Source organism: Rhinopithecus bieti, unplaced genomic scaffold (genome assembly GCF_001698545.2).
Source record: "Rhinopithecus bieti isolate Rb0 unplaced genomic scaffold, ASM169854v2 scaffold_14004, whole genome shotgun sequence".
NCBI lineage: Eukaryota > Metazoa > Chordata > Mammalia > Primates > Cercopithecidae > Rhinopithecus > Rhinopithecus bieti.
Window position 1 is genome coordinate 34596 of NW_016807611.1, and position 11266 is coordinate 45861.

The following is an 11266-nucleotide window of genomic DNA, read 5'->3' on the forward strand; positions in this document are numbered from 1 at the left end:
GAAAATCTGTTGTTTAGTATAGCCATCTTCATCAATTATCTCAGCTAGAGAGATCTTCTGGATTACTTGCTGCAGTTTCTACATCTGTGCTTGCTACTTCACCTTGCACTTTGACGTTATGAAGGTGGCTTATTTCCTTAGACCTCATGAACCAACCTTTGCTAGATTCAAATTTTTCTTTTGTAGCTTTTACACCTTTGTTAGTCTTCATGGAATTGAAGAGAGCTAGGGCCCTGCTCTGGACTAGGCTTTGGTTTAAGGGAATGTTATGACTGCTTTGATCTTTGATCTAGACTACTAAAACTTCCTCCATATCAGTAATAAGGCTGTTTTGCTTTTTTATCAATCATGTGTTCACTAAAGTAGCACTTTTAATTTCTTTCAATAAATTTTGCTTTGCATTAAAACTTGACCACTTGGTGCAAAATGCCTGAATTGAGCCTATCTCAGCTTTGGACACTTCTTCTTCACTAACTTAGTCATTCTAGTTTTGAATTTATTGTGAAATATGTGTGACTCATCCTTTTATTTGAACACGTGGAGGCCATTGTAGGGTTATTAATTGGCATAATTTTAGTTTTTCGAGGAACCTGCAAACTGTTTTCCAGTTGTACTAATTTACACTCCCACCAACAATGTACAAGAGTTCCCTTTTCCCTACATCCTTCCAGCATTTGCTATTGCCTGACTTTTGGATAAAAGGAATTCTAAGTGGAATGAAATGATATCTCGTTGTAGTTTTATTTGCATTTCACTGATTATCAGTTATACTGAACATCTTTTATATACCTGTTTGATATTTGTATATCTTCTTTTGGGGATTTTAAATTTTAATTTCTATTTCAATAGCTTTTGGGGAATAAGAGTTTTTGTTGTTGATGTTGTTGTTGTTCCATGGACAAATTATATAGTGGTGAACTCTGAGATTTTAGTGCACCAGTTGCTCAAGCAGTGTACATTGTACCTAATGTGTATTATTTTTATACCTAACCATTCTCCCAACCTCCCCTTTCTGGGTCTCTAAAGGCCATTATATCACTCTCTATGCCTTTGTGTACTCATAGCTTAGCTCTCACTAATAAGTGAGAACATATGGTATTTGATATTCCATTTCTGAGTTACTTCACTTAGAAAAATTGTCTCTAGTTTCATCCAAGTTGCTGCAAAATATGTTATTTCATTTTTTATAGCTGAGTATTATTCCATGGTGTATATATACCACATTTTCTTTATCTACTCATTAGTCAATGGGCAGTTAGGCTGGTTCCATATCTTTGGAATTGTGAATTTTGCTGCTATAAATATACATGTGCAGGTGTATTTTTGAAATAATAATCTTTTCCTTTAGGTAGATACCCTGTAGTGGGATTGCTGTATCAAATGGTATATCAAGTGGTGGCTCTTTAAAGAATATCTCTGCTGTTCTCCATAGAGGTTTTACTAATTTACATTCCCACCAGCAGCATTTAAGCATTCAATTTTCTCCATATCCATAAAAACATCTACTGTTTTTTCGCTTTTGAATGACGGCCATTCCTGCAGGAGTGAGGTGGTATCCCATTGTGGATTTAATTTGCATTTCACTGATGATTAGTGATGTTGAGCAGTTTTTCATATGTTTGTTAGCCATTTGTATATCTTCGTTGAGAAACATCTATTTACGTTCTTACTACTTTGTTTGGGTTCCTAGTAGCTCTTGGATACTGGCCCTTTGTCAGATGAGTAGTTTGCAAATATTTTCTCCATCCTGTGGGTTGTCTGTTTACTCTGCTGATTAATTTTTTGCTGTGCAGATTCTTTTTAATTTGGCATTCTGGTGGGAATTCCATTGAATACATTGACTGGTTTGAGCAGTATGGTCATTTTCACAATATCGATTCTTCCCATCCAAGAGCATGGGATGTGTTTCCATTTGTTTGTGTCATCTATGATTTCTTTCAGCACTATGTGTAGTTCTCCTTGTAGAGAGATTTCACCTCATTGATTAAGTATATTCCTAAATATTTTATTTATTTGCAGATATTGTAAAAGTCATTGAGTTCCTGATTTGATTCCCAGCTTGGCCATTGTTGGTGTATAGCAGTGCAACTGATTTATGTACATTGATTTTGTAACACAAGACTTTACTAAATTCACTTATCAAATACAAGAGTCTTTTGGACGAGTCTAGGATTTTCTAGGAATACAATCATATTATCTTTATAAAATGAGAGTTTGACTTCCTCTTTTCCAATCTGGATGGCCTTTATTTCTTTCTCTTGCCTAATTGCTCTGGCTAGTATGTCCAGAACTATGTTGTACAAGAGTGGTGAAAGTGGGCATCCTTGTCTTGTTCCAGTTATCAGGGGGAATGCTTTGAACATTTCCCCATTCAGTATGATGTCGGCTGTGGGTTTGCCATACAGGATTTTTATTATGAGGCAGGTTCCTTCTATGCCTAGTTTGTAGGGCATTTTTATTATACACAGTTGCTAGATTTTGTCAAATGCTTTTGCTGCATCTGTTGAGATGATCACATAGTTTTGTTTTTAATTTTTATGTAATATGTTACATTCATTGACTTGCATATGTTAAAACTTTCCTGTATCCTGCGATGAAACCCACTTGATCATGATAAATTACCTTTTTGATGTGCTGTTGGATTTGGTTTGCTAGTATTTTGTTGAAGATTTTTGCATCTATGTTCATCATGAAAATTGGTCTGTAGTTTTCTTTTCTTGTTGAGTCCTTTCCTGGTTTTGGTATCAGGATGAGATGAGCTTCATAGAATGATTTGGGGTGGATTCTTTATTTTCTCAATCTGTTGGAATAGTATCAGTAGGATTGGGGCCAGTCCTTCTTTGAATATCTGGTAGAGCTCATCTGTGAATCTATGTGGTCCTGGGCTTTTCCTTTGTCTGCAATTTTTAAGTTACTGATTCAATTTTGCTGCTTGTTATTGGTCTGTTCAAGGTTTCTATTTCTTCCTTATGTAATGTAGGATGTTTGTATGTTTATAGGAATTTGTCCATTTACTCTAGGTATTCTAGTTTGTGTGCATAGAAGTGTTTGTTGTAGTCTAAAATGACCTTTTGTATTTTTGTGGTGTAGGATGTAATGTCTCCAGTTTCATTGTAATTGAGCTTATTGAGACCTTCTCTCTTCTTTTCTTGAATAATCTGGATCATGGTCTATTAATTTTATTTATTTATTCAATAAACTAGCTTTTGGTTTCACTGATCTCTCATATTATTTTGCTTGTTTTAATTTCATTTAGTTCTGCTCTTATCCTTATTTTTTTTTTTTTCTTTTTCTAGCTTTAGGTTTAGGTTCTTCTTGTTTTTTTTTTTCCATTTCCTTGAACAGTGACATTAGCTTGTCAATTTGTGCTCTTTCAGACTTTTTGATATAGGCATTTAGTGCTATAAACTTTTCTCATACCACTACTTTTGCTATAGCTTGGAAGTTATGATAACTTGTTATGCTATTATCATTCAATTCAAAGAATTTTGAAATTTCCATCTTGATTTTATTGTTAACCCAGAAATCATTCAGGATCAGATTTATTTAATTTCCCTGTTTTGTATAGTTTTGAGGGATTCCTTTAGAGTTATTTCTAGTTTTATTCCACTGTGGTCTGAGAAAATACTTAATATGATTTTGATTTTCTAAATTTATTGAGACTTGTTTTGTGGCCTATCATATCATAGTCTATCTAGAAGAATATTCCATATGCTGATGAGAATGTATATTATGCAGATTGTGGGTAGAATGTTCTGTAAATATTTATTATTTTGATATTTGTTATATCATTTTGACTATAGATAGCCTGGTGACTATATTCATTTGTTCTAGTGTGTCACTTAAGTCCATTGTTTGTTTTGACTATCTGTCTTGAAGATTTGTCTAGTGCTGTCATTGCTGTATTAAAGTCTCCCACTATTATTGTTTAGCTCTCTATCTCATTTCTTAGGTCTTGCAGTCATTGTTTTATGTATCTGGGAGCTCTAGTGTTTGGTGTATTGAAATTTAGGGTTGTAATATTTTCTTATTTAATTGATATTTTTATCATTATATAATGATCATCTTTGTCTCTCTCTTTTTTTTTTTTTTTTACTATTGTTGCTTTAAAGTCTGTTTTGTCTTACATGAGAATAACTACTTCTGCTTGCTTTTTGACTTCCATTTGTATGGAATATCTTTTTCCACCCTTTGACATTGAGTTTATATGACTACTTCCATGTCAGATGAGTCTCTTGAATACAGCAGGTGTTTGGTTTGTGATTTCTTTATACATTCTTCTATTTTGTATCTTTTGGGTTTTTTTTGAGACAGTCTTGCTGTATCACCCAGGCTGGAGTGCAATGGCATGACCTTGGCTCACTGCAACCTCCATCTCCTGGGTTCAAACAATTGTCCTGCCTCAGCCTCCTGAGTAGCTGGGATTACAGGTGCCCACCACCACACCCAGCTAATTTTTGTATTTTTAGTAGAGATGGGGTTTCACCGTGTTGGTCAGGCTGGTCACGAACTACTGACCTCAGTTGATCCACCCACCTTAGCCTCCCAAATCTTGAGATTACAGACATGAGCCACTGTGCCCAGCCTATTTTGTATCCCTTTGTTTTTTTTTTGAGACGGAGTTTCACTCTTTTTGCCCAGGCTGGAGTGCAATGGTGCGATCTCAGCTCACTGCAACTTCTGCCTCCTGGGTTCAAGCAATTCTCCTGCCTCAGCCTCCCAAGTAGCTGGGATTACAGTCATGTGCCACCACACGCAGCTAATCTTGTATTTTTAGTAGAGACAGGGTTCCACCATGTTGGTCAGGCTGGTCTCGAACTCCTGACCTCAGGTGATCCACCTGCCTCGGCCTCCCAAAGGGCTGGGATTATAGGTGTGAGCCTCCATGCCTGGCCTATTCTGTATCTTTTAAGTGGAGTATTTAGGCTACTAACATTCAATGATACTATTGAGAAGTGTGGTACTGTTCTCTTTATTATGTTAATAGTTACCTAGATTTTTTTTTCATTGTATTATTATTATTTTATAGACTCTGTGAGTTTTAAGATTTCAAGAGATTCTATTTGGTACATAGTTGGCATATGTTTCAGGGTTTAAAACTCCTTTTAGCATTTCTTGTAGTGCTGATTTGGCAATGACAAATTCCTCAGCAATTGCTTGTCTTAAAACTACTTCTTTTCTCCTTCATCTATGTAACTTAGTTTTCTGGGATACAAAATTTTTTGCTGACAGTTGACTATTTAAGGAGGTTATAGATAGGACCCCAATGCCTTCTGGCTTATAAAGTTTCTGCTAATTAGTCTGCTGTTAGTCTGCTAGTTTTTTTTTCTTTGTAGGTTACCTGACACTTTTGTCTTACTGCTCTTATAATTCTTTCTTTTGTTTTGACTTTAGATAGCCTGGTGACTATGTGCCTTGGTCAAGATCTTTTGCAATTAATTTCCCAGGTGTTCTTTGAGCTTCTTGGATTTGGATATCTAGATCTCTAGTAAGACCAGGGAAGTTTTTCTTAAATATTTCCTCAAATAATTTTTTCAAACTTACTATTTTCTCTTCTCTCTGAGGAATGCCAAATATTCTTAGATTTTGCCATTTTACATAATCCTATATTTCTTGGTGACTTTATTCATTTATTTTGATTCTTCCTTTTTTTAATATTTGTTTCATTGAGTTAATCCCTGAGCCTTGTTTTTTGAGCTCTGAAATTCTTTTCTTATACTTATTATAGTCTATTGTTCAAACTTTCCCACTGCATTTGGTATTCACTCAGGTGTCTTCATTCCCAGATGTTCTTGGTTGGTTTTTCTTGACGATATCTCTCTCTCTAGAAAGATTGTTTCATTCATATCCTGAACTGCTTTTAAAATTTCTTTATGATGGGTGTTCTACCTTTCTCTGATATCAACTTGAGTAAAACTTAATAATCATCTTTCTAAAGTTCTTATCTGGTATTTCAAGTTTTGTCTTGGTTTTGGGCCCATTTACTGAGAGAGCTGGTGTGATTTGAGGATATAGCACCCTGTTTTGTCATATTACCTGAGTTATTTTTCTGGTTTCTTCTCATTTGGGTAGACTCTCTCTTGTAATTACTCTTAAATTTATGCTTGATTTGACTGTGTTTTTCTTTGTTTGTTTGTTTTAAAATTTCCTTTTTCCCCTTAAGGATAAGACGTTAATACTTGTAGTTAATTACAGCCTAATTTAGTTCTTGGTGCTTTCAGGGGTGAAAAATCTGTAAGAGTTCCTTGGTTATTGAGAGTCATTGTATGATAGTTTTCTCACATACTGTTTGTAGTAGCTATGTGCTTGGTGTGAGAGCTAGTTCACTATCTCCTATGAGGCTGGAATGGTAGAGGTCTCTTAAAATCTATCTCATTCCCACATGGCATAAAATATTTTACTTATTTGTTTAACCCCAGTATTTTATTTACTGGTTTGATGGTTCAGACTTTAGTCTGGTAGGGGAAGTGTCCTGAGGTAGGAACTGATTGTGGCTAAAGCAGGTGGGTAAATGAAACCCCAGCCTTGACAGGGGTGACTGGAGGAGGTCTCAGTGAGACTTAGTTTAAGTGATCTTAAACTAAAGTCTTACTGGGGGAAGGGTTGGAGCCACCTCAGCTCCCCTGCCAGGGTAGCAGAAAAGTTATCTACCTCTCAGACACTCCTGTCCCCATGCTCTGGCTATTCCTTTCGTACGTAAGAACGTTGATGTTTCAAGTAGAGAGGGAGTTGGACCTTGTCTCTCATGTAAGCCTGAACTTAGAAGATGCTCCTACTGTGGAGATACAGTCACCCTGGCATGTTTCAGAAAGATTGTCTATAGTAGCACTCACACCAAGCTCCCATGGGAGAAGCCCCAACTGTGCCTATGGTAATAGACAAGGGAAAAATGTCTCCCTCTTCTCCAAGACCCTTCATGTGCACCAGCACTGTCTGACTGTTGGGACAGAGCTGAAGACTTTCCCTGCTGAGCCCAGCACTGCAGTTGTGCCTCTGCTGAAAGAAGCTTTCCACCAGTGGAAGGATCTGGTGCTCAAGGTCTGAAATCTGTATTCTTTTGTCCCACAGGGTGTTCCCTTAATGTGGTAGACTACCCCTTTTCCTAAGAGGGGAATCCCCAAAAGCTAGACTACTGTGAGTATTGTTGCTCCTCTGGGTCTAGCCTCCCAGTGAAGTTGCCATACTCCAGGCTGGTGTTGGGGGATATTTGCAAGGGATCCAGTGATGTGACCTGTCCTCAAGTTTCCCAGAGGTGGGTAGCAGCACCATATATAATGGGGGTGTCAGAGGAGTGACATAAACTTTGTGAAATTTCTTGGAAATTTCTTGGAAATTATTGGCTTACTTGAATGCTGGTTATGGTAGTACTGAACTGGTCACCTGGACAAGATCAGAACCTCTTGGTTAACCGGAGTGGTGCAGGCAGAGGTAATAGTTGAGATTGTGTTGTGATATTCTCCTTCCTTGGCACAGTTTATTCTACCAGGAAATGCTATAATAGACAGTGTTCATTGACTTCCAGCCAGGAGGTGGCACTTGCAAAAGAGCACCAGCTACAGTAGTAGTAGTGAATTTTTTTGCTTGCCTTATGTTGCCCAGAGAAGGTATTCTGGTATTGTAGGCAATGGGCAGGGCCATGCAGCTCTCAAGAGATTCTGTCCTTTGTATTAAGCTATCACGGTGGGTAGATGTCTTTGCACTCAGTCTTTGCCTGCAAAACAGCAGCTTCTGTGGGTGTTGGGGGATGGGAGTAGGTCTCAGGCCACTGGACTGATGTTCCAGAGGCAAGTGTTGCTGCCTCTGCTACACAGAAGAGTTTGCATAGAGAGTGAGGAGTACCAGGTAGTAGTAAGCCCCACACAGTTCCATACAGTTGGTGAGGCAGATCCACTCCCACAGTGTTCCTCCGGTAGAAGCAAGCTGAGTTCCAGTCAGCAGTGTAGACTGCAGCCTCCTGCTTCCTTCAGAGGGTTTGTAGATTCCTTTGGTTTTCCTGATTAGTTCTTGTATTACTTCTTGAGAAAAGATCACAGTGTGAATCTCTACACCCTATTTTATCCTTCCAAGTGGGAGAGGAAGGCTAATAAGGCCGCTACTCTATTGGCCATTGTGAAAAAAAAATGCATGTCTTCTTTGAGAAATGTATATTCAGATCTTTTGCCAATTTTTAATTGGATTGTTAGATAATTTCAAATTGTGTGTCTCAGAGAATAAGTAGGCCTGAGAATAGGGAAATAAATAAGAAAATAGATTGTCAGTGGGGAAGTCAGAACATACACATTGACCTACTAAGTTTGCCATTTTATATGGGCATAATTTGCGGTGCCCAAAACAATTACAATAACATCAAAAATCACTAATCACAAGTTACCATAACATTTATAATAATAACACAAAAGTTAAAATATTGCAACGATTATCAAAATGTGACACAGAGACACAGAGTGAACACATGGTATTGGACAAATGGCATCAATAGACTTTCTCAATGCAGATTTGTCACAAACCTTCCATTTCTGAAAAATGTAGTATCTGTGAAGTGCAATAAAGCACAGTGAAATAAAACAAAGTCTGCCTGTACTAGTCTAGATGTTTCTGTGAAGATATTTTGCAGATATAATTAACATAAAGGAGATTAACTTCAATGTAGGTGAGCCTCATTTAAACAATTGAAGACCTTAAGAGAAAAGACTGTAATCACCTGAAGAGGAATAAATTCTGTATTAAGGCTGCAATCACAGATTATACCTGAATTTCTAGCCTATAGACTCAAGACTGAAACATCAGTTCTTGCCCGAATTTCCAATGATGGTCTGTCTTGCAGATTTTGGACTTCCCAGTCCTCACAATACAAAAGCCAATTTCTATAAATTCCATTGGTTCTGTTTTTAGGGGAAAACATAACTAATACTTACTTTTGTACTAAGAGTGGTTGTAGAAGAACACAATCTTTTTAAAAAACAGCTTCAACCTTTTATTCTAGTTTCAGGGGGTACATGTGCAGGTTTGTTACATGTGTATATTGTGTGATGTTGAGGTTTGGGACATGAATGATCCCTTCACCCAGATAGCAAGCATAGTATCCAACAGTTCGCTTTTCAACTCTTGTTCCCCTCCCTCCATCCCTCCTCTATTAGTCCCCAGTGTCTATTGATGCCATGTTTATGTCATCAGTATCCAATATTTAGCTCCCACTTATAAGTGAGAACATGCAATATTTTGTTTTCTGCTTCTGTGTTAATTTGTTTAAGATAATGGCCTTTAGCTGAATCCATGTTGATGCAAAGGACATGATTTGGGGTTTCTTTTGTGGCTGCATAATATTCATGGTGTATATGTACAATATTTTGTTTATTCAGTCCACCATTGATCGGCACCTAGGTTGATTCCATGTCTTTTCTATTGTGAAGATTTGGTAGAATGATTTATTTTCTTTTGGATATATATCCAGTACTTGGATTGCTGAGTCAAATGGTAATTCTATTTTAAGTTCTTTGAAAAATCTTCAGACTGCCTTCTACAGTGGCTGGACTAATTTACATTCCTACCAACATCTTATAGGCATTCCCTTTTCTCTGTAGCCTCGGTAGGATCTCTTGTTTTTTGACTTTTTAATGATAGCTATTCTGAATAGTGTTAGATGGTATCTCATTTTAATTTTGATTTGCATTTCTCTGATGATTAGCAATTTTGGACTTTTTTTCATATTTGTTGGCTGCTTGTATTTTTCTTTTGAGAACTGTCCATGTCTTTTGCCAACGTTTTAATGCAGTTATTTGATTTTTGGACTGTTGAATTATTTAAGTTCCTTACAGATTTAGCACAACAGAATCTTAATGAGTTTTATGACGTTGTTTTGTGGTTTCTGGAATTGGTTCTCTATACTTATTTGATGTAAAACACCAATGACTATATTTCCAAATTTAGAGATTGCTAATATTCCATGATATGATGTGGCAATAGAGATATACAAAATATCGCTAACGGATACTCTTAATGAAATACTTAAAAGAGGCAAAGTTCTGGTTGGCCATGTATTTAATTACCATAGAACCTTTCTGGCATAGTTAATATAATGAAATTGTCTGCTCCTCATTTTGCTTGATAGAAAGGTTAAAAAATGGTAAGCTTATGTATTAAAATTCCCATCTTGCGTGCTACATAAGTGGCCTAAACATTTCTATCTCTGCTCTGAAAGAAACCTTTTTTTCCACAGCCATAAAGCTAAAATTGTTTGAAATAAACACAGAGTTTCATTCAGTGAGTGACTCAATTACACAAATTAAAATGAGGGCATTGATTGGGAAGCAATGGAATCCTGAAAAATAGGAGGCAGACATATGGTAAGATGCTTGTGAACCTAGCAATATTGAACTACTAAATTCTAATGAGTCTTTTTTGGAGAGGAAACAGCGATTCTAAACCCTTGGAGGTGATTAACCCTGTTTACCCTGAGGAAACTATAATGGTCTCCCAGAGGTAGTTGCCGAGCAAGACACTAATTGTCCTCATGGCCACCCCCTAACCCTTTGTACTTCTATACTTACAACTAGACTGAAGTTTCAGCAAACCACTGAAGATGATGTACAAAGTGTGACCCGTAAAGATGTGTACTAAGTTTCAAAATAACTAAAATATTTTTCCAATTTATTCAGACAGAAATCCTTTGAATGTATATGAGAATGGGTATTAAGGGTGTGGGATAAGAACTGTGTATTCACCCTGTGAGAATACACCTTTTACTATGACCGTGAGAAATAAATTTCTGGCGGAAGGCCCAACATCCTTTAAGAACTCTGTGGTTGCTCTTCTACATAAGGCACACATTACAGTGAGAACTGCTGCCACTAAATTGGGTAACCTAAATTCCATGAGAATAATTGGATTCTGGGATGGCAAGAGCCAAGTGGCAGTGCTCAAATCCTAAAGGCAAGGTGGGCATGGATTTTGAAGGCAACATATTTCTCACTTGGGTGTACTACTTTATTCCTTTATCATATGACTCAAAAAGCTTCTAGTTTTCAATGAGACCCAGAGCAAGTGAAGTCTCCTCAAGAAGTACAGGCCATTGTTCAAGCTGTTCTGCCACTAGGGCCACTTGAGACAGTATACTCAATAGTGTTTGAAGTCTTGGTTGCAGATAGAGATGCCTTTTGGACTTTTGGTAGGCACTTAAACATAAAGCTCAGATCTTTAAAATTTTGAAAAATATCTATGGCATCTTCTGCGAAAATTACTCTTCTTTTGATAAACTGCTCTTTGACTT